Source organism: Myotis daubentonii, chromosome X (genome assembly GCF_963259705.1).
Source record: "Myotis daubentonii chromosome X, mMyoDau2.1, whole genome shotgun sequence".
NCBI classification, from domain to species: domain Eukaryota; kingdom Metazoa; phylum Chordata; class Mammalia; order Chiroptera; family Vespertilionidae; genus Myotis; species Myotis daubentonii.
The window spans coordinates 58,538,122-58,562,940 of NC_081861.1; the positions used below are offsets into that span (position 1 = coordinate 58,538,122).

At 38.6% G+C, this 24,819-nt stretch overlaps 1 pseudogene; it reads left to right on the forward strand.

The window, feature by feature from the left end:
- Positions 1-1,232: 1,232 nt before the first annotated feature.
- Positions 1,233-7,257, forward strand: LOC132223506 (protein SET-like; annotated as a pseudogene).
- Positions 7,258-24,819: the final 17,562 nt, after the last annotated feature.

Below are 24,819 nucleotides of genomic sequence, written 5' to 3' on the forward strand. Positions count from 1 at the left end.
ATAGGACAGGAAGTAATGTTTCCTTAAAAGGTAGAGCTAGAATGACCAGAACATTTCATTCCAGAGATGGGATGGTATAGTGCAGTGGTCGGCAAACTCATTAGTCAACAGCCAAATATCAACAGTACAACGACTGAAATTTCTTTTGAGAGACAAATTTTTTAAACTTAAACTATATAGGTAGGTACATTGTTATTAACTTAATTAGGGTGCTCCTAAGGCTTAGGAAGAGCCACACTTAAGGGGCCAAAGAGCCGCATGTGGCTCGCGAGCCGCAGTTTGCCCACTGGTATAGTGGAAAGAATGTAAGTTTTAAAGCTAAGCAGAACTGTGTTCAAATTCTGACTCTGCCAACACCTACGTGACCTTAGGGAAACTGAGGATCACTTAACCTCTTTGATCCTCAGTTTCTCTATAAAACTGAAATGTAATGCCTACCTTACACAGTTGAAAAATGAAATCACATGTAAAATGCTTGGAAGACTATATAGATGCTTTAATTGGTGCTATTATTATTATTATTCAGAACTGAGCATCTTTGATAATCCTGGCAGACTCATCTGGGAGAACAAGAGAAAAGCAAGAAGCCACCTAATGAAGCTGATTAATTGATGAAGTGGCACAGTTAATGGAGCATATAATAATATGAATTTTGAGTTTTGCACTCTGGATCAGTTAGATGGGCATCATCCCATGTACTGAGAGGTCACTGGTTCAATTCCTGGTCTGGGTACATGCCCAAGTTGTGGGCTGTCCTCATCAGGTGGCAGGCAATCGGTGTTTTTCTCTCTCTCCCTCTCCCTTCTTCTCTAAAATCAATAAAAACATATTTTAAAAAATAACTTTTAGTTTTATCTTACAATCAATGGAAACTATAGGAGTATTTTAAACAGTTGAATGACAATGATATTTGCACTTTTTTAATGAAAAAAGTACTACACGCGTTTTAAAACTTTCAAACAATATAGAATTACTTAAATGCAAGTCCCCCTTACCCCATACATACATTTAGAAAGATCACTTTAGCATCTGGATAAAAGCAGAGAAATAATAGTAATAATATTTCCCTAATCCAGGCAGGAACATTTGGAGGATTCAGTTCAGATAGTGGAAGTGGGGATGGACAGGAGGAGACATTAGGAATATAGGGGAGCTGTGAGAGAAATCTGGAATAAAGTGGTAAGGGAGTAAAACATGATAGAAAAGGAGGTAGGGTATAGAAAAATGTGCCAATGACAGAATACTGTGGGATTCAGAGCAGCAAAAGTGACTGTAAGGAAGATAGCTGAACTAATCATGTTGAATGGGCTGCAGAGAGGGAATGACATAAATGGCTCTCCCCAGTTCTATAGCTCCAGTGTCTAGGTAACCCCTGGAGTTGTTTATTGTAGCCTAATTTAAGGAACATAAGCATACCCCTAAGTCAGAAATATTTAAAAGATTATTCACAAATACAATGTTCTATAAGTTTTAATTGGAAGTTTTAGAAACAAGCCAAGAGGGAAACAAAAGATAAAATGTCACTTGATTTTTAACACCCTACTTTATTAAGTAAAGGAGAAAAGAGTGGAAAGGAAAAAAGGAAACAGTGGGGGATCCAGGGACTCAGAAATATTTGTTAAACTGTACTTCAGACCTATAGTTAACTTCTTAAGGCTGAAACCTGTGGTCGGCAAACTGCGGCTCGAGAGCCACATGCGGCTCTTTGGCCCCTTGAGTGTGGCTCTTCATAAGCCTTAGGAGTACCCAAATTAAGTTAATAACAATGTACCTACATATATAGTTTAAGTTTAAAAAATTTGACTCTCCATCGGCCTGCAGACTGAAGGGTCCCGGGTTCGATTCTGGCCAAGGGCATGTACCTTGATTGCGGGCACATCCCCAGTAGGGGGTGTGCAGGAGGCAGCTGATCGGTGTTTCTCTCTCATCGATGTTTCTAACTCTCTATCCCTCTCCCTTCCTCTCTGTAAAAAATCAATACTCATTTGTGGAATATAATGATCAACATACACTGATGAACAAGGACTGATCCAGAGACAGAGGAATTGATTGGACTGTCGGGCCTTGGAGGGAAGGTAACTGAGGGTGGGGCTACGGGGGAGAGATCAACCAAAGGACTTATATGCAAGCATATAGGCCTAACCAATGGACACGGACAACGGGGGGGGGGGGTGAGGGCATGAGCGGGGGGTGGGGATAAGGACACATATGTAATATCTTAATCAATAAAAAATATATTTAAAAAATATATAATTTTTTAAAAAAACATTTGGCTCTCAAAAGAAATTTCAATCGTTGTACTGTTGATATTTGGCTCTGTTGACTAATGAGTTTGCTGACCGCTGGCTTAAACCATTTGCGACATAACATGACTGAATTGTGTACTAAGCCAGTGTTGTTTAAATTAAAAGTCTAACATTACAATATTGCTAGATGTACCTTGTCACTACAAAGGAAACCACCAACACTGCCTAACTCTCTTTCTAAACAGCCATCCTTCCTCATCATTGTGTGGCTGGATACGCCACCAGGCCAAAAGAGCTGACCCCTGTTTTTCAAGCACTTTCTTCTTTTTCTTTCCCTTAGGAAGGTCCTAAGGATGCTTTCTTTTCTTCTTAAAGCTGCCAGCACTGCGGGGTTCTTCCCATTAATTAGATTTACTATTATTCTTACTCACCTCATTCTTCCTATTTGAGACAAACACATAGGCCTGTAGGATGTTTAGGGTTTTGTTTTGAATCACTATGTGAAAATAGACATGTGACAACACAGAATAAATATGAAGAAATTGCAAAAGTTACTGAATTTTACAAAATTCTCCAGTCACCTCTGATTCACATTCCCTTTCTCCCTGCTATGGTGATTACCAAGATCCCACGGTCTTTATTCCAGACTGGGCTTTCATTAAGCTTCGGACTTCCCACAAAACTCAGAAACCATAAAATAAATGGTTCTTAGTTTTGTCTACATAAAAAATCCTAAACAGCAAAACTTCCGTAAGCAAAGTTAAAAGAAAAACAACAAATGGGAACACATATTTAAAACTTCTATAAATGACTAATTTCCTCATTATATAAAGGGCACCTACAAATCAACAATTAAAGACCAATCATTCAATAGAAAAATAAGCAATTGATACAGAGAAGGCAGTTCAAAGAAATGAAAATACAAATGGATCTTGAACATGTGAAAATATGCTTGTTTAACAGAAGAAGAAAAAACCCTACACTGAGCCCTAGCCCTGTGGCTCAGTTGGTTGGAGCATAGTCCTGAACACCAGAGGGTTGCGGATCTGATCTCCGCTCATCCCTGGTCCGGCACTCACTGGAGGCAACGCTCAATGCTTCTCTTTTATCTCTCTCTTTCTCGCTCTCTCTCTTCTCCCTGCCTCCCTCTCTTTCTCTAAAAAAGCAACAACAAACAACAACAAACACCAAACAAACAATAAAAACATATCCTCAGTGAGGATTAAAGGAAAAAAACAGCCCTGGCTGAGTAGGTCATTTGGTTGGAGATTCGTTCCGATACACTAAGAACACCAAGGTTTTGGGTTCAGTTCACAGATATCAACCAATGAATGCATAAATAAGTGGGACAACAAATCGATGTTTCTATTTCTCTCTCTCAAATCAATAAATAAAAAGAAAAAAGAAACCTACACTAAAATATCTCATGTATTAGACTGACAAAGCAAAATATGATACAGTGAGGCTTTGACTTACAAGTTTAATTTGTTCTGAGACTGAGCTCGTTAAGGAGCTCGTTAACTCAAATTACTCTGTCAACTCAATGGTATCTCAAAAAACTCGTTAGTCGGGACACTGGTAAGTCAAGGCCCCACTGTACTGTTGTGTGTGGGTTTAAGGAAAGAGACACTATTACATTACTGATGGGAGTGTAAGTTGGTACCACCACTACAGACGGCAGTTTAGCAATATCTACCAAAATATAGATGTACAAAGCTTCTGTTCCAGAAATTGACTTCCAGGAATTCATCCTACAGATGTACTCACATGGACAAAATGACATATAAACAAGGTTATTCACTGCAGCGTTGTTTATGGTAGAAAGGAACTGGAAACAACTGCCTCTCATTAGGATATTGGTTAGATAATGTTACTACAGTGAGATACCAAGAAACAACAGAAAAGAGTGAGAAACCTCTTAATATACTGATATGGAATGAGCTCCAATACAAATTGTTAAACTAAAACAGCAAGATTCAAGACATACATGGGATGATTAAAATACATGTACACATTTGCTCGAATAAGCATACATTATCTCTTTTTATTTTTATTGATTTCAGAGAGGAAGGGAGAGGGAGAGAGATAGAAACATCAATGATGAGAATCATTGATTGGCCGCCTCCTACATGCCCCCTACTTTGGATCAAGCTGGCAACCCGGGCATGTGCCCTTGACCAGAATCGAACCCAGGACCCTTCAGTCTGCAGGCTGACACTATCCACTGAGCCAAACCAGCCAGGGCCATACATTATTTCTTGAAGGATATTGTTAGCATTAGTTTCCTCTGGGGAGAGGAACTGGATGATCTAGGGGAAGGGGAGGGAGGGAGACTTTTTTGGTTTTTTACTACGTATCTTTTCTTTATGCCTTTTGACTTCTGAATCATGAATGTATTACCTACTCAAAAATTAAATATTCTTTTAAAAATAAAAGAAAATTCTCCCCACTTCAGAACTCTGAACTCTGTACTAAAAAGTGGAAAGGTTTGATGGAAACCACTTCCAAAAATAAAAGCCCCATATTTTAACTACAATACTTGCAGAATCAAATAGATTACTCATTTCTAAGGACCTCAATCAAGCAGGGCTGGGATAGGGGTGGGTTGAGTAAGGCACTCACCTTGTGTGCAAAATTTAAGGATATGCCAAAAATTAAAAAATCCAGAAATATAAAATTTTAATGTAATATTTAAAAATAAAAATAATTCAAAAATCCATGATGAAGAAAATATCAAAATTCTAAATGCCACACCAAGCCATACTGGAGCATGTACCCTTGACAAAAGGAAAAATGTGGTCGCCATATACAAAGTTATATACATATAACTTTTTTCTAGAACATTAAAGCAGATGGAAAATCTTTTGAAAAATTGAAAAGTAGATAGATTAAAACTCACAGCATTAAAGATAAATATTTTATCTATACCAAAATCAAAATTTATTAAATTTTACTTTCCTGGATTTCAATGGAAGCAAACTCATCAATAATATTTTCATTAACTATTTTCCTGGCAATCTGGTGGAATTTAAATGCAAGTAGATGCTGGAGAATCTCTGGAAATGAGAATCACAAAGTAGATGCATTTTTAGTTATGCCATGCTAAGGGCTTTGAATTTTATTTTAAAGGTGGTGGGGTACCTCTAAAGTATTTTAAGCCTGTGTTTTAGGAAGATTACAATCACATCAGTGCCCAGGACTGAAAAAGGAGAAGACTGGAAGTAAAGACCTGATAAACTTTTAAGGTAGAAATGTAATTCCAAGGTTGATGGGCTAGGTTTTGATGACTAAACAAGAGGAGTAAGAGGGAAAATACGAGGATGACTAGCCATTGACGATTCACCCATTTACAACCTGTTCTGTATCCAGATTATATTAATTTGCTCCTGAAATGTGTGAAAGGAAATAAATTACCCTTTTCTTTCTAAGAAGCATGCCAAGCACCTTTTATTTTTGTAGAAGAGCTCACCAAAAAAGTTGAGAATCATTAATCTCATCAATTTTCTCATATTAAAAATGACTCATCCATTATATATAATATAAATAGATATATCTCTATATCTATATATATCTATATATATCTATATCTATCTATCATCCATCTATCTATCATCTATCTATCTATCTATCTATCTATCTATCTATCTATCTATCTATCTATCTATCTATCTATCTGTAAGGTTCATCTTTCTCCTCACACTCACTATAGTCCTTTTAAAAAAAAGTCCTTTTCCAGAAACCTGGCGCCGGAGAACAGGCAGCGAGCTGGATCGCGGAGCGTGAGTGAAGGAGCCCAGCCGCTGGCCCGCCCGCCGCCGCCTCCCCTCCGTAAGCTGTAGCCGGGCCGGCCGGCTGCCCCAGCCTCTCCCTCCTCGTCAGGCAGCGAGGGCGCGCAAGGCAGAGGGAGGGAGAACGAGCGGCGCGGGAGGAGGCGGCCGGACAGAGCGAGCGCGCCCGCGCGCGTTGGGCGTGAGGGGAAGCCGCTGCCCGCCCCCTTCGCCTTCCCTTCTCTCCCCTTCCCTGCTCCCCCCGCCCTCCCCCCCACCGCGGAGCAGCACCACCGGCGGCCAATGTCGGTAAAAAGGAGCTCAACTCCAACCACGACGGGCCCGTGAGACCTCAGAAAAATAACAGCAAGAAGCGATTGAACATATTGATGAAGTACAAAATGAAATAGACAGACTTAATGAACAAGCCAGTGAGGAGATTTTGAAAGTAGAACAGAAATATAAAAAACTCCGCCAACCATTTTTTCAGAAGAGGTCAGAATTGATCGCCAAAATCCCAAATTTGGGGGTAACAACATTTGTCAGCCATCCACAGGTGTCTGCACTGCTTGGGGAAGAGGATGAAGAGGCGCTGCATTATTTGACAAGAGTTGAAGTGACATAATTTGAAGATATTAAATCAGGTTACAGAATAGATTTTTATTTTGATGAAAATCCTTACTTCAAAAATAAAGTTCTCTCCAAAGAGTTTACTCTGAATGAGAGTGGTGATCCATCTCAAAGTCCGCTGAAATCAAATGGAAATCTGGAAAGGATTTGACGAAACATTCAAGTCAAACACAGAATAAAGTCAGCAGGAAGAGACAGCATGAGGAACCGGAACGCTTCTTTACCTGGTTCACTGACCATTCTGATGCAGCTGCAGATGAGTTGGGAGAAGTCATCAAAGATGACATTTGGCCAAATCCATTACAGTACGACTTGGTTCCTGACATGGATGATGAAGAAGGGGAAGGAGAAGAAGATGATGATGATGAAGAAGAGGAAGGGTTGGAAGATATTGATGAAGAAGGGGATGAGGATGAAGGTGAAGAAGATGAAGGTGATGATGAAGGGGAAGAAGGAGAGGAAGATGAAGGAGAAGATGACTAATGAACACTGATGGATTCCAACCTTTTTTAATTTTCTCCAGTCCCTGGAAGCAAGTTGCAGTCTTTTTTTTTTTTTTTTCTTTTTCTCCCCCCCGCCCCTTCTTGTGCTCAGTCGCCCTGTTTTTGAGGTCTCTTTTACACCATGGTTCTCACCTTATTTGGGGAGGATGTACCTTGAGCCAAATACAGTGGGGAAAGAATCTTTGCCCCTTTCTAGTTCCAAATTCATTGTTATCCCTTCCTGTCTCAAGAAAAACTTGATGGAATCAACACCACCGTGCTCTGTGGGAAAAAAGAAAAACCTTCTGCTCCCTTAGCTCTGCTGGGAGCTGGAGGTGGCTAGGCCCCTGGGTAGTAGTGCATAGAATTCTAGCTCTTTCCTCCTTTCTCTGTATATTGGGCTCAGAGATTATACTGTGTCTCTATGTGAATATGGACAGTTAGCATTTACCAACATATATCTGTCTACTTTCTCTTGTTTAAAAAAAGAAAAAAAAAACTTTAAAAGGGGGGGTTATAGAAGGTCAGCAAAGGGTGGGTTTGAGATGTTTGGGTGGGTTAAGTGGGCATTTTGACAACATGGCTTCTCCTTTGGCATGTTAATTGTGATGTTTAACGGACATCCTTGCAGTCTAAGATGGCACTTTTAAAATAAAATTCTCTCCTAATGATGACTTGAGCCTTGCCACTCGATGGGAGAATCAGCATAACCTGTAGGATCTTATTCAGAATTGGCATTTCTCTATTGTAATTTTGTTCTGTTTATTTTTAAAGTTTCTTTTTGTTTCACTGGAAAGAAAAGATAATGCTCAGTTTTAAACGTTAAAAGTGTACAAGTTGCTTTGTTACAATAAAACTAAATGTGTACACACACACAAAGAAACCTGGCACCAAAGCTGGTATTCTGCCAAATGTGCCAAGATTAGGATAAAAAATAAAAGTAAAAGAGGCAGCAGACCTAAGATAACTGGTAAGTTGACAATTTTGTTTCCTTTTTTTAGACAAGCAAAAATAGTTTAAAGATGATTAAATAGGGCAGAAAAAATCCACTTACACTCTTCTATGAAAGAAAGGGAGATGGTCTTTTAAATAAAGAATTAATGTCTAAGCCAATTCTGCCCGCCATCCTATGATTATTTTCCTTTAAAAATAACATATGATGTGTATTTCCAGTAATTTAGTGACCAAAATAACTTAAAAATCCTTCCACAGTACAAAACACTTAAAAATTTAGAATAAAATATAATGTCCTTTTAAATGTACAGATGAGTTTTCAGGTAAGTAAAGGAAATCACTATGAGTCCAAACACAAAATGAAAAGTGGAAAACCAGAACTTTTATTCAGGGTTAGAAGTCTTAGCTGCTCTGATTGTGGGGTCCAGGTGGCTTGATTATCTATTAAGTAAGGTGCTTAGGTTTGGTGTTTTTTAAAAAAAATTTTTCATTGATTTCAGAGACGAAGGGAGAGAGATAGAGAGAAACATGAATGATGAGAGAGAATCATTGATTGGCTGCCTCCTGCACACCCCCTACTCGGGGGGGGGGGGGGGCTCAGAATCAAGCCTGCAACCCAAGCATGTGCCCTTGGCAGGAATTGAACCTGGGACCCTTTAGTACGCAAGCCGACGCTCTATCCACTGAGCCAAACAGGCTAGGGCAGGTGCTTAGGTTTTTTTTTTTTTTTAAATATATTTTATTGATTTTTTACAGAGAGGAAGGGAGAGAGATAGTTAGAAACACTGATGAGAGAGAAACATCGATCAGCTGCCTCCCGCACACCCCCCACTGGGGATGTGCCCACAACCAAGGTACATGCCCTTGACCGGAATCAAACCCGGGACCCCTCAGTCCACAGGCCGACGCTCTATCCGCTGCCAAACCGGCCACGGCAGGTGCTTAGGTTTTTTTTTTTTTTTTTTTGCTTTTTAAATTTTTTTTTTATTGCTTAAAGTATTGCAAAGGGTATTACATATGTATCCATTTTATCCCCCCGCCCTAGACAGTCCCCTAGCCTCCCCTATCACCCCGTGTCTTATGTCCATTGGTTATGCTTATATGCATGCATACAAGTCCTTTAGTTGATCTCTTACCCCCCTACCTCCTGCCCCCCAACCCTCCCCGGCCTTCCCGCTGCAGTTTGACAATCTGTTTGAGGCAGCTCTGCCTCTGTATCTATTATTGTTCAAAAGTTTATAATGGTCTCTATTGTCCATGAATGAGTGAGATCATGTGGTATTTTTCCTTTATTGACTGGCTTATTTCACTTAGCATAATGCTCTCCAGTTCCATCCATGACGTTGCAAATGGTAAGAGTTCCTTCCTTTTTACAGCAGCATAGTATTCCATCGTGTAGATGTACCACAGTTTTCTAATCCATTCATCTACTGATGGGCACTTAGGCTGTTTCCAGATCTTAGCTATGGTGAATTGTGCTGCTATGAACATAGGGGTGCATATATCCTTTCTGATTGGTGTTTCTGGTTTCTTGGGATATATTCCTAGAAGTGGGATCACAGGGTCAAATGGGAGTTCCATTTTCAGTTTTTTAAGGAAACTCCATACTGTCTTCCATAGTGGCTGCACCAGTCTGCATTCCCACCAGCAGTGCACAAGTGTTCCTTTTTCTCCACATCCTCTCCAGCACTTGTCGTTTGTTGATTTGTTGATGATAGCCAGTCTGACAGGTGTGAGATGGTACCTCATTGCTGTTTTGATTTGCATCTCTCGGATGATTAGTGACTTTGAGCATGTTTTCATATGTCTCTTGGCTTTCTGGATGTCCTCTTTTGAAAGGTGTCTATTTAGGTCCTTTGCCCATTTTTTGATTGGATTGTTTATCTTTCTTTTGTTAAGTTGTATGAGTTCCCTATAAATTTTGGAGATTAGGCCCTTATCAGATATGTCATTGGCAAATATGTTTTCCCACACAGTGGGTTTTCTCGTTGTTTTGTTGATGGTTTCTTTTGCTGTGCAGAAGCTTTTTATTTTGATGTAGTCCCATTTGTTCATTTTTTCTTTAGTTTCAAGTGCCCTAGGAGCTGTATCAGTGAAGAAATTGCTTCGGCATATGTCTGAGATTTTGTTGCCTTTGGATTCTTCTAGAATTTTTATGGTTTCCCGTCGTACATTTAAGTCCTTTATCCATTTTGAGTTTATTTTTGTGTATGGTGTAAGTTGGTGGTCTAGTTTCATTTTCTTGCATATATCTGTCCAATTTTCCCAGCACCATTTATTGAAGAGACTATCTTGGCTCCATTGTATGTTCTTGCCTCCTTTGTCAAATGTTAATTGAGCATATTGGTTCGGGCCGATTTCTGGGGTCTCTATTCTATTCCATTGATCTATATGCCTATTCTTGTGCCAGTACCAGGCAGTTTTGAGAACAGTGGCTTTGTAATACAACTTGATATCTGGTATTGAGATCCCACCTACTTTGTTCTTTTTCAGGATTGCTGCAGCTATTCGGGGTCTTTTTTTATTCCAGATGAATTTTTGGAGAGTTCGTTCTAGATCTCTGAAGTATGCCGTTGGTATTTTAATGGGAAGTGCATTGAATTTATAGATTGCTTTGGGTAGTATGGACATTTTAATGATGTTGATTCTACCAATCCATGAACACGGTATGTTCTTCCATCTGTTTATGTCTTCCTCTATATCTTTTTTCAACGTCCTGTAGTTTTCTGAGTAGAGGTCTTTTACCTCTTTAGTTAAGTTTATTCCTAGGTAGCTTAATTTTTTTGGTGCAATGGTAAACGGGATTGTTTTTATACAGGTGCTTAGGTTTTGATGGCAATGTAGAGGCAGGGGAAAAAGCCTTGGGACTAAGTAAGGCAGGGGTTTTGGAACTTATGCGCCTATAGAAAGTTGAGACTCTCAAAGGACTACACCATAGATAAGGATAAACTAAACAAAAATCTGGACAAAAATTCACTAGCATAGGGAGATGACCTGGGATCTGGGAAGGCAGAAAAAGGGTTTCCCTGTGAGGATTTGTAACTACAAGCCTCCTTTCACATGAGCTTGGGATTCAAAATGTATACCTCCTGTAAAGTCCAGGTTTTTAAAAAATAGCATAAAGTGGTTCCTAGCTGTTGATAGCGGTCATACTACTTGGCAGAAGCAACACAAAACAGCATTTTCCCAGGTCTTTAAGCAGCAGCAGCAACAAGGTTCATAAGTTTAGTATCTGTTTCCTTCTATGTAATTTATTCTTTCAGTCTTTTATCCATTTTGAGTTAATTTTTGTTAATTTTCCCCCTATTCTTATTTTACCTAGAGTTTTTATTAGGAATTCCTGATAACTTATTTTTCAAATTCCTTTTCACTATTTATCTATGTGATCATAGGGCTTTCTCCTTTAATTTAGTGATATAATAGATTATGATGATAAATTTTCTTACCTCTAATCACCCTCATCCCTGGAATAAACCACATTTGGTCATAGTCTAACTTGTTATTATATAATTTTAAAATAAAAATCAAAAAGTGATTTTTAACCAGAAATTATGTTCTAGTTTTTAAATCAGTATCTGAATATTTCTGTTTCTCTGCCGTCTGCAACTAGGTAGAACTCTTCTCCCCGTGTTGGGTATAGACCACCATTATTACAGAGCCCTGAATAATTAGGATGAAGCCCATGTTCCCATGCATATTGAATTATCCATTCAAATAGTAAGATCATAACACTGAATTATGGAGAAACAGATAAAAGGTAAATAAACTTAGAATTCTTTCTCAAGAATTAAGCTAGACAGTTCTTGGAAAAGTGGTAAAAATGACCAGTTCATTACAACTTTCTTACACCACATAGATTTTTTTTTAGTGTTTCAATAGGGAATAAGAAATGGTTGTTAATTTAATTCACTGGGAAGCTCCTAGGAACAAAGAAGCAGCAAAGGCATATAAGGCAGACAAATTAAACTAAAGAAAAATTATTGCAGAAGTAACAATTTAAGCAATGTTATAGTTGGTGGGCTTTATACCTGGGCAAATATTCACTGAAATATATAGTATCTTTTGAACACTCTAAAAATTAAATTTACTCCTAAGTAAAGAAAGATACAAGGAAAGTAAAAGATCAGTCTCAACAGAAATAAAATACTATCAGAACTAATAGTATAAGAATTAAAATAAGAATGAGACGCCCAGCCAGTATGGCTCAGTGATTGAGCGTTGACCTATGAACCAGGAGGTCAAGGTTTTATTCCCTGTCAGGACACTTAACCAGGTTGCAGGCTTGATCCCCAGTAGGGGGCATGCAGGAGGCAGTCCATCAATGATTCTCTCTCATCATTGATGTTTCTACCTCTTTCTCCCTCTACCTTCCTCTCTCTGAAATCAATAAAAATATATATTTAAAAAATAAGAATGAGGAAGCTGGAGTAAAACTATGATGATGCTAACAGAAGTACCAGATAAAACTTCTGCTTGCCTGACATATACTTAGTGCACCGAGGGGTTGCTAGGGCAAAGGCACAGCCTACAAAATTGGCAGTTTCTCCAATTCCCACTACAAAGGGGTCACAACATTCATGGTTAAGTGAGAGAACATGACTATACACAAAACTTGGCATATCTGTCCAATTTTTACATATACTACACTTCGTAAAGTTAAGTCCAGCCCATGTAAAGAATCAAAAGCATACATTTGTGCTGCATAAACTCTGTACTTCTATTGAATGCCAATTTAGCAATATCTTTTTTCCCATTTAAATAAATTCCAACAGCTGTAAAACAGGATAGTTCTTCCTGGTGCTCTAGTAGATTTTATCATTATTCTAGTGAGTCAAGATTGATGGTTTCCGGGAGAGGGGATGGGAAGAGATTTATCAAAAATTGATATGCATATATGCATAATCCATGGACACAGGCAATAGCGTGGTGAAGGCCTGGAGGGCAGGAACAGTGGGGGGAAGGGGTCAATGAGGGGGGGGGGGGAAGGGGACATCTGTAATACTTTCAAAAATAAAGATAAATTTTTAAAAAGATTGATTTTTTTTTAGGTTGAGAGTTTCTAATATGTTATGACAGGCTAATCAAAGTGTCAGTAAATGTGCACAAATGGGTAGTTAATAAGGAACAAATGCATCATGTTTTCCAGAGCAAAGAACAGCAGAAAGCATTTAATTTCTATTTTATTATGATTAAGAAAGCTCTACTTCTGCCAGAAGAAAAGAACAAAAATGCAAGATTTTATTTCAGTTTCAATTTCTAGAAATTGATATTAACTTTATCCTTGTCACTTTCTGCTATTTGTTCCTAGGATGACCCCCCCCCCTCATTAGGATAATTTTCCTAGGAATGTTGCTTCTCTACAGTGCAGCTTTGAACAGTAATATCCAACTGTAACTCTCAGCCAAGGCAACGGAAGCTGAAGTTAAATTTGCTTTTGACTTAGTCACACAGAAATGGACCTGAATGTAGAGCAAAGACAGAAATATGTTCTTGAGGTAATTTTTCATTATAGAAAAGTATGCTTATATGAGTATGTCTGTGTACTAGTATGTGAGTGTGTATGTAATTATGGGAGGAAATAGGATTTTACTGAAAATATCTGGGAAAAGAAAAAATACTCTGAATCTTGTTGGCTTATTCTAAACCTAGGATCCATGAAAAAACAAACTTAAAAAAATATATCATTGGGTTAAATATAACTTCAATAGATTGTAAATTGAAAAGCACTTACTGAATATTAGCCCAACCCACCAGAATCATTCTTTCAGGTATGTATGACCACCATGACCTAAAGAATGGCAGAAAAATTATTAATCTATCAATTTTAGAACTCTGCAATAAAATAAAGCAATACTAAAATTATTTATATTATCACCAGGTAAAAAGACAATTGGAAAATATAACTGTTCCATGTAAGCTTGAATCTTTTCCCTCTCACTTTTTAAAAACCTACTTATTTATTTAGATATATTTTAATTGATTTTGAGAGGAAGGGAGAGGGAGAGATAGAAAAATCAATGATGAAAGATAATCATTGATTGGCTGTCTCCTGCAGTCCCACACTGGGGATTGAGCCCCTAAGCTGGGCATGTGCGCTGACCTGGAATTAAGCTGACTTTCTGGTTCATAAGTCTATGCTCAACCACTGAGCCACACTGGCCGGGCTAAAAACCTGTTTTAGAAAAGGCTTAATTTTTTAATAATAAAATTAACATGCGTGTTACCTGCAAAAAAAAAATCAGAGCAAACAGAAAATTACACGGAAGAAAATATGCTAATGGAAAAGAAAAGCAAGAGGAAGAGAAGAAAAGCTAAATAACCAAACTTTTAGAAAAATGTAGAGATTGCTCAAATAGAACTGCCACAGGTCACTTTAATAAGGTCTATCTTCTTTTTTTTAATATGCCTTTATTGATTTTTTTTTAGAGAGAGGGAGAAGGGAAGGAAGAGGAGATAGAAATATCTATGATAGGGAAACATCAATCAGCTGCTTCCTATACACCCCTTACTGGGATTTGCATCCACAACCCAAGCATATGCCCTGATCCAGGAATCGAGGCAGCAACCTCTTGGTGCATGGGAGGACACTCAACCCACTTAGCCACACTGGCCGGGTGGGCAAGGCCTATCTTCTTTAATATACAGCTTCCTCCAACGAAAATGCTATAGCTGAGAGCCTAGAATAGGCCAATGTAGAAGTCAAAGTGGCCAGACATTGTCTCCTTCCAGCAATGATTCTCTGGTTGAATAAAATACTAAGATGGGGCCCTAGCCAGGTGGCTCAACTGATTGGAGCATCATCCCATACACCAAAAGGAATGAGTTTGATTCCTGCTCAGGGCACATGCCTAGGTTGCAGGTTCAACCCCTGGTCAGGTCATGTACTGGAGGCAACCGATCGTTCGTTGATGATTCTCTCTCTCTCTCTCTCTCTCTCTCTCTCTCTCTCTCTCTCTCTCTCCCTCTCCTTTCCTCTCTCTCTTAAATCAATAAAAACATATCCTCAGGTGAGGATTAAAAATATTGCTATAATGGAAAATTTGCCCAGATTTTGAATTCTTATGTTTGTGTGATATCAGTGAAAATGTCAGAGTAGGAAACACCAAAAGTCTTTCCCTTCACAAAAGCAGCAAGTAAACTGGTCAAGTCAACATCAACTTTATAAGAACTCTGGAAACTAATCAGGCACAGCCACTGTGGGAAACAGTATAGAGTTTCCCAAAAAAATTAAAAATGGAACTTCCATTTGACCCAGTAATCCCACTTGTAGGAATATATCCCAAGAAAATAGAAACACCAATCAGAAAGGATATATGCACCCTGTGTTCATAGCAGCATAATTCACCATAGCTAAGATCTGGAAACAGCCTAAGTGCCCATCAGTAGATGAATGGATTAGAAAACTGTGGTACATCTACACAATGGAATACTACGCTGCTGTAAAAAAGAAGGAATTCTTACCATTTGCAATACCATGGATGGAACTGGAGAGCATTATGCTACGCAAAATAAGCCAGTCAGAGAAAGATAAATATCATATGATCTCACTCATGTGTGGAATATAATGAACAACATAAACTGATGAACAAAAATAAAACTGGACACATAGAAGCATTGAACAGACTATCCAACCTATGAAGGAAGGCGGGGGTGAAGGAGTAAGAGATCAACCAAAGGGCTTGTATGTATGCATATGAGCATAACCAATGGACACAGACAGTAGGGGGGTGAGGGCATGTGCTGGGGGGTGGGAGAAGTCAATGGGGGAAAAAGGAGACTCATGTAATACTTTAAACAATAAAGAATTTAAATTAAAAAAAAGACTTCAAAAAGTTTACATCAACTATATTTATCGAGGGACATCACCAAAATATGGCAGAGTAGGTAATTCCATGGTTCTGTCTCTCCACAAAAAACAACTAATACGCTGACAAAAACTGTCAACTTATGTAGAACTCTGGGATGTAGTAAAAATAAATGTAGAACCAGAGGAAATCTTAATGGAGAAAAAGACAGCTACATTGCAGTAAAAAGTCAGAACTGAAGGCTAAGGTGGAGTTGTAAATGGATTGCCTAAGCATTGAAGGAATCTCACAACACAGAGGTGATCTGCAAAAATTGGAAGAGCATTGTTTTCTTTCTCTTTTTCTTTTCTTGGCTCCAGGCATTTAAGACAATTCTGTCAAAATACTACCTGAGCCCTGACCAGTTGCTCAGTAGTTAGAGCATTGGCCGATGGATTGAAGGGTCCTGGATTTGATTCCGGCCAGGACACATGCAGAAGGCAACCAATCGACGTGTCTCTCTCACATTGGTGTTTCTCTTTCTCTGTCTCTCCCCCTCCCTTCCACTCTCTCTAAACATCAATGGAAAAAATGTCTTCTGGTGAGGATTTAAAAAAAAAATCCAAAACTAGTTGATTACTAAGCTAATGGAATACAAACTTTACTGACCACATTGCAGAATAGAAACTTTACAAAATATTTTAGAAAAGTCATTAAACAAACAACCCACAACAGGAAAGGAAACAAACCCTGGAAGGGGGGAAATCGTATATCAATAATTATCATATTATAACACTAAAAATAACTAGCTTTAAAGAAAAATTATAAGGCATGCAAAGAAAAAAGAGGTCACTGGTTGGATTCCCAGTTAGGTCACATGCCCAAGTTGCAGGCTCCATTCCCAGTAGGGGGGTGTGCAGGAGGTTGCTGATCAATGTTTGTCTCTCATCAATATTTCTCTCTCTCTAACTATCCCTCTAAATAAATAAATAAATAAATAGATAAATAAATAAATAAATAAATACTTTTTTAGTTCTAGCTGGTTTGGCTCAGTGAATATAGCATTGGCCCGAGGACTGAAGGGTCTCCGGTTCAATTCTGGTCAAGGGCACATGCCCGGGTTGCGGGCTCAATCCCCAGTAGGAGGCAGCAGGGGGCAGCTGATCAATGATTCTCTCTCATCATTGATGTTTCTATCTCTCACTCTCCCTTCCTCTCTGAAATCAATAAAAATATATTAAAAAATAAATAAATACTGAGTAGTAAATAAATAAATAAAATAAAAACATTTTAAAAATATGAAGTAGAAACTTAGACAATCTATTCAAAAATTGGTTTTAGGAAAACTGGATAGGATATCCACATGCAAAAGAAGGAAATTGAACTCTGACCTTACACTATATACAAAATTGACTCAAAATGGATTAAAGATGTAAACATAAGACCTAAAACTGTAAAATGCTTAAAAGAAAACATGGAAAATCTTCATGGTATTGGTTTTGGTAATGATTTCTTGCATATGACATCAAAATTATAGGCACGAAAAGAAAAAAGATAAATTGAATGCCATCAGAATTAAAGTTTTTGTGCATTAAAGGATACTATCAAGATTATGAAAAAAAAAAAAAAACCACAATCCACAGACTGGGAGAAAATATTTTCAAACAATATATGATAAGGGGTTAGTTTCCAGAATATATAAAGAATTCCTATAAGTCAATGACAGCAAAAATAATAGCAATAATAAAATAATAAATCAGCCAACTCAATTTAAAAAATGGGCAACGGTCCTGAGTGGACATTTCTCCAAAAGAACATATACACATGGTCAATTACCACATGAAGAGATGCTCAACATCACTAGCTATTATGAAAATGCAAATCAAAACCGTAATAGTAATGATGGCTATATGAGTGTTCTGTGTAAGCTACTTTGACAAGAGTGTTATTTCAGGGAATGAATGTGATTGCTCTTCTGTAATGTTTTAGGGATTTGTTTAAAATACATATAATACATACGAGAGGCCTGGTGCATGAAATTTGTGCACGGGTAGGATCCTTAGGCTTGGCCAGCAATCAGAGTCGATCGGGGCCTTCTGGCTGCCAGACAGGGTCTCCCTTCCCCGGTGCTGACTGCTGGCCAGGGCCTTCCTTCATTCCATCTTGCCCCCTGGTGGTCAGTGCATGTCATAGCAAGTGATCAAACTCCCAGGCTCCCCGTCAAACTCGCAAGGGAACAAATTGCAAATTAGGCTTTTATGTATATAGATAATAAAGATGGATATGAATGCTTAAAAAACACAATGAGATACCACTACATACCCATTAGGATAGCCATTTTTATTTTTCAGTGGAAAATAGTAAGTGTTGGTGAGGATGTAGAGAAACTGAAATTGTATGCATTGTTAGTGGGATGTAAAATGGTGCAGCCACTATGGAAAATGGTTTGGTGGTTCCTCAAAAAGTTCAACAGATTTACCATATGATCCAACAATTCCACTTCTGCATATATACCTCAAACAATTGCAAGCAAGGACTCAATACTTGTACACCAAGTTCATAGCATTATTCCTAATATCCAAAAGATGGAAACATCCCAAAAGTCCATTGACAGAAGAATGGATAAACAAGATGTGGTATCCTATATAATAAAAGCCCAGCAACCATAATGGCGTAACGGCAAGAATAACTGCTCAACCAGTCGCTATGAGGTGCATTGACTACATCTCCAATCAAAGGATGGTGAACGGGGAACCAGGATGGGGGAGGGGGGGACTGGGGACTGGTGAGTGGGCTGAAGATGGCCCTGATCGCAGGCTAGGCCTAGGGACCCAACCTGCACATAATTTCGTGCACTGGGCCTCTAGTATCCATATAATGGAATGTTATTCAGCCTTTAAAGGAAATGAAATTCTGATAATGCTACAACATGGGTGAACCTTGAAAACATTATGCTAAGTGAAGAAGCCAGATACAAAAGGACAAACATTGTATAATTCTGCTTTATACGAGGTATCTAGAATAGGCAAATTCATAGACAGAAAGCAAAGTAGAAGTTTCCAGGGGCTGTGGGGAGCGGGGAATGGAGAATAACTGCAAATGTAATTATATAGGGGAGGTCTGAGAATGTAGACATAGACACAGAGTCAAATAAAACTGGACTTAAATTAAGTCCATTTACTATATGTGTGACATGGGTCAGTTAAGTAAATTTTTAAAATCTCAGTTTACTCATCTAAAATAACAACCCCGGGATCATAGTCAAACCAAACTCACAGAGCAATTATGAGGGTTAAACAATATAATACATATAGAGTACTTAGCAAAGAGTAGAGTGCCTAATAAGCATTCAATGAATGTTAGCTATTTTAACTTTTGATAAGTTTCTGGCATATAATGCAATAAATTTCTGTTGGAATACATGCAAGTACATATTTGCTATGATGATGAAACTGGTTGAAGCTTAGTTGGGGGAGGGGAGGAGGGTTTTGGAGGGGATGGGTCCAGAAGAACTTATCAGAAAGACAGCAACAGGACAGAACAGAACCTAGAAATATATTCTGTATATATTTGACAACACGATAGTATGTATATGACAGGTTATTTGTATGTCGGTGTAACTTCTGGGATCAGTTCTCCCCTACCAAGAGAAATCATAATTCACGACTTTTCTCTTTTGCACTTTTTATTCCCTTCTTCCTTAAAAAAGGGGTGGGAAATCTGGCAGTAAGGGGAAAATTACATAATGTGTATGCCTGTATTTTAAGTTTTACCTTCTTCCATGAAACTGTTACCATATTTTAAGCATTTAATAGATGTGTGACATGGGTCAGTTAATTAACTCTTACCATATATTTTTAAAATTTGTTTATTAAGTTATTACATATGTGTCCTTATCCCCACGTTACCCCCCCCCTACTCATGCCCTCACCCCCCTGTTGTCCGTGTCCATTGGTTAGGCCTATATGCTTGCATATAAGTCCTTTGGTTGATCTCTCCCCCTTACCCCCACCCTCCCCTACCTTTCCTCCGAGGCCGGACCATCTGATAAATGCCTCTCCGTCTCTGGATCTGTCCTTGTTCATCAGTTTATGTTGTTCATTATATTCCACAAATGAGTGAGATCATGTAGTATTTATCCTTCTCTGACTGGCTTATTTCACTTAGCATAATTTGGAAACAGCCTAAGTGCCCATCAACAGATTAATGGATTAGAAAACTGTGGTACATCTACACAATGGAATACTGCGCTGCTGTAAAAAAGAAGGAATTCTTACCATTTGCCACAGCATGGATGGAACTCTTACCATATTTTTAATTATTTAACTCTTACCATATTTTAATGAACTCTTACTATATTTTAATTATCTCTTACCATATTTTAAGCATTTACTAGATTGTGACACTGGTCAGTTAACTAACTTTTTTTAAAAAAAAAATCATGCCTGGCACATTAGATTCTTAATTAACATTTGTCAGGTGATTGAATTATAAGTGAGCTGACTATGCTCCTCACCTCCACCCACAGGAATGCTCCCTGTGACAATTTTGCAAGAGCTCTATTTTTTTTTATTGTCTAAAGATTTACATATTAGAGTTCTATTTTTATTTATTTATTTATTTTAATATATTTTATTGATTTTTTGCAGAGAGGAAGGGAGAGAGATAGAGAGTTAGAAACATCGATGAGAAAGAAACATCGACCAGCTGCCACCTGCACACTCCCTATTGGGGATGTGCCCACAACCCAGGTACATGCCCTTGACCGGAATCGAACCTGGGACCTTTCAGTCCACAGGCCAACGCTCTATCCACTGAGCCAAACCGGTTTTGGCAAGAGTTCTATTTTTAAATTATCTAATATTTATATTGAATTCACTTTTTAAAAGGTTTTGAAGCAGCTTTCAGTGTTACTTATCACACAAAATAAAAATTAGGGAATTGGGAGAGACTGTTTAAGATAAAAAGAAATATCAACATATGCCAATAAGGTTCACAGTTTTTAGAGGTGTGTTGCAAAATGAGTTCTGAGCCTCATAGCAGCCATCACAAGGAAAGTAAATTACTCAATTCACATTGCCCATATGATTCAAAACACACAATCACTCAACTATCTCAGTGATCAAAAATATAATTATTTTCCTTTGAGTTATTACATAAAAATTGTATTTTGATGTAATATATGCCTTCACAAATATTATACAGTAAATGAAAGCCAAATTTCATGGTATATTTTGTATTATAACCCTTGATGCAGTAGCCTCAAGGCTAGGTGGATGAATTCTAATAAGGACCAAAAGCAATTTTATCCAGGTTTGAAGCTCTGGTAATTTAGTTTCACTAAATGAAAAAAAAAATCACTTATTCAAAAGAAATGATTGCACAATAATTAGTGTTCCAAAAATATTGTAATTTAGTTTGGATAAGTGTTAGGCAGTAGAGACTTCGTGACTATAATCTCTAACAGGAACCCACAATAGCTCTAATATTATCCCTATGCCTTTAAGAAGGATGCCTTTGACATCGTTTCAGGAAAGTACTAGAACGGTTCAAGTCACATGACTGAGCAGGGAGCCATTTTAGTATCTCAAGTAGGTAGACCATGGAGTACCCTGAGGAACCGTTCTCCCAACTGTCGGAACGTAATTCAAAACCAAAAACGTTAATATCAGAAACTGTAAGTTTCCAAGAGCCCAAAATTGTTGTCGACTCTGGAACTAAAACTGCCAGTGGCTACAGAACCCAAATTGCGGGTGAGCAAGGCACCTCAACTCTTGTCGACCGTGGCGCCGGCGCCCAAACTGGTGCCGACGTCGGCACCCAAGGTGATGCCCAGGCTGCTGCCAGACCTCCTCTGGAAAACTTAACAGGAAGGCAGGGTAAGTGGTTTATGTTCCACCCCCGCCAAAAAAATATTAACGATATTTTTGGGAGTTTATTTGAACTGTGTGACCCCCTTGAGGAGAAATTGGTGTAACTTGTGTTCCTGTCCAAAGATGTAAAATAATGACTCTGTGGAGGAGACGGGGTGGCTAATATGTTACATAGTTTGGGCGGGATTCTAATTATTTCATGGGTTTGCGTAGTGGCATATTTGTCATCCGGGGAGCATCAACCGAATGTGCCACCCCTTTTACAAATATCGCTGTGCACTGGTAAAAGTCCTGTGGCCACTCTGAAGGTTGCCCCGTGCCAAGAGAATTTGTTCTAAAGCCTTGTTCCTCGAGACCCCAGAGCGGCCTGAGCCTCCTGAGCCTTTTCTCCCAACCCCACCCTCACCCCCACCCGGCACACGACGGTCTGGCTGCCGCCTCTAGGCCTCTTGTCTGTCAGCTCCAGCAGGCGGCAGCGGAGGCGTGGCTAGTGGGGCGGGGCTGTGCGCTCTGCTGCTACCTGTGGCTGCACAGTCCACCCGCCTCCTGCCGTCGGATTCCATGGCTTGTTTCCCTGTAGCCCACTCACACCCCCTTCGGAACCGCCAGGGCAGAGAAGGGTGTCCTCCCCGCTAGGTCTTTCGGGTGCCATTGCGAGTCAGAGGAGGAGCAGGTGAGTTGGTCAGGCGGAGGGTTCTGGAGCTGGTTAGTGCTGTGTGTCAGCGCACGGTGCTTCCCTCCGTGCGCTGCTAGCATAGACGGCGAGGCTCAAAGGCTGGAACCTCCAAGTCTATGAGCTGGGCTCTTCCCTTGGAAGCTTAGTGCCCCCTGGAATAAGGATGGAGGGTCATTGCCTCCAAACTGCAGTCCGTGGCTATGAACTTGAGAAAATGCAAATTTTGGCTGATGCTGACTTAGGCTGCGTGGAGCATGTTGTCTGGTGCCTTCCACCTAGCTATAATCCTAATTCCAAATCTAATTTCACTGAAGCTACATGGAGCTTGGGGGTAATGAATGGTGGAGAGAAGTCCCATTAATTTAACTATGTATCAAAGAATGCTTGCCAGAAAAAGTGGATGCCTTTTCTTAAATACGAAACAACCAGTTCATTTGGTTAAATGCAGGTAACAAATTTTAAACCATATTAAAAACTCATTTCAATCCTGTTTTCCCACCTTCACTGAAACTTTCCCTTTTTACATTCTTTCACAAAATAAAGGCATTGAAATGAACAAAATGTCCTACTCTTAGTTCTGCTGAGAACTCTAAAAGTTACTACTGATCTGATAAAATCTTGCTTAGCAGCCAGTTCTTCAAATATCTGTATTTCTGCTCCCAATCTTAAGTGATTGTTACTTTTTATTCTGTTATGCAATGTTCTCAGCCCCAAGATTTTTAATTTAATTTGCTATATTTTAATTAACACCCCCTGTGTATAACTGTATGAAGCAGGAAGAAAAAAATGATTATCACAAATAAGCAATGTCTCTCTTTTCCCGTCCTTTCCTCTCTCTCATCCTGGCTGCCTGCTTTTCCACTGCTGGCTTCTCTTGTGCTTTCTATGCATTTCTGATAGTTTCTGAAGTCATATTAAAGGATTGAAATTATAACTGGTGAATGATTTCACCATAATAAGGTCTCAGACTAACTTGTATGTGATTTTTTTTTAAAAAAGGTTCCAGTGCTTTTAAATGATATTCAAGTTCAAAACTCAGAGCCCAGATAATGGTTTACAGAGTATTAGGAGCTGTACATTAATCAAAGGTACAAGATTTTATAACTTGGTATATAGTATAATGTTCTTAGAACCTAATAAAACTTTGTCAGGTTTCATATATGTACAGTGTTTTCTTTTCACTTTTGAGAAAAGTTTCCTCAGAAGAAGTGAAAGCCCTAAAACCCAAAATGCAAACTACTTAAGAGCTATCAAAAATAGATGGAAAATAAAATGAAAAAATAAGGATTAATTTAGGATTATTCACTTTACAGAAGGTGTATTTTTAAATATAAATGGATCTGTCTTAGGATTCCTTTAAATAACTTTTAGGGGTGTTTCAAATAACTGGTGGTTGTGAGGCTTATACGAAATAATAGACCTAACACACTCCATGTAGTGCCTACACACAGAATGCACGCAGTAAAAGCTAGCAATGAATAAATCAAATTGGATTTTACAGTCTTTCATATTACCTTTCAGGAATGTCTATTCAATGAAGTTAGGTGTACTCATATAGATAGCTTAGCCATAAGAACTGGACTTTTTGAAAGGTAGATCTGAGCTATTTATGCTGGCTCTAGTCTAGAGTCATAAAAGCTACTGGCTCTCCTATGGGTTTGTTTAATTCCTACCAATCAATTATAGTGAATAAAATATTGAAAATTTAGCTTTTGTTTCTTTCTAATAATCATAGAAAATTTCTGCCAGTGGTTTGGGGGTTGATTTCCGACTTTGGTTGGCACCCTCCCTGCAGAGGAATGTAGTTTGCTTCACATACCCTTCACTTACCCCCTTCACTTACAATTGGTGAAATTGTGGTCCTTTATCTGAGAGTAAAAAAATATCATTAAAAATACCAAATCAGCTGTAGCCGGTTTGGCTCAGTGGATAGAGCGTCGGCCTGCGGACTGAAGGATCCCAGGTTCGATTCCAGTCAAGGGCATGTACCTTGGTTGTGGTATATCCCCAGTGGGGAGTGTGCAGGAGGCGGCTGGTCGATGTTTCTATCTCATCAATGTTTCTAACTCTCTATCTCTCTCACTTCCTCTCTGTAAAAATTCAATAAAATATATTAAAAAAAATACCAAATCATGTTTTATAACAGATCTTATTTTATTTGTTATGCTATTTGGATTGATTTTTTTAAATCTTCAAGTATTGTAGGGAAGATAAAGAACTTTTAAAAATAATAATGTTATTTCAAATAAGGTATTTCAGAACTGTACACACACATCATTCCAGTGAGGATTATGCGCCAGGCCTTGTATAATTTAACCAGTACTACCAGAAGTGATCAGCAGAGGGAACAAGAGGAGTTTTTGGTGACTTTCTGTTGGTTTTGTTTTTGTTTTCATGAACTCAAAAA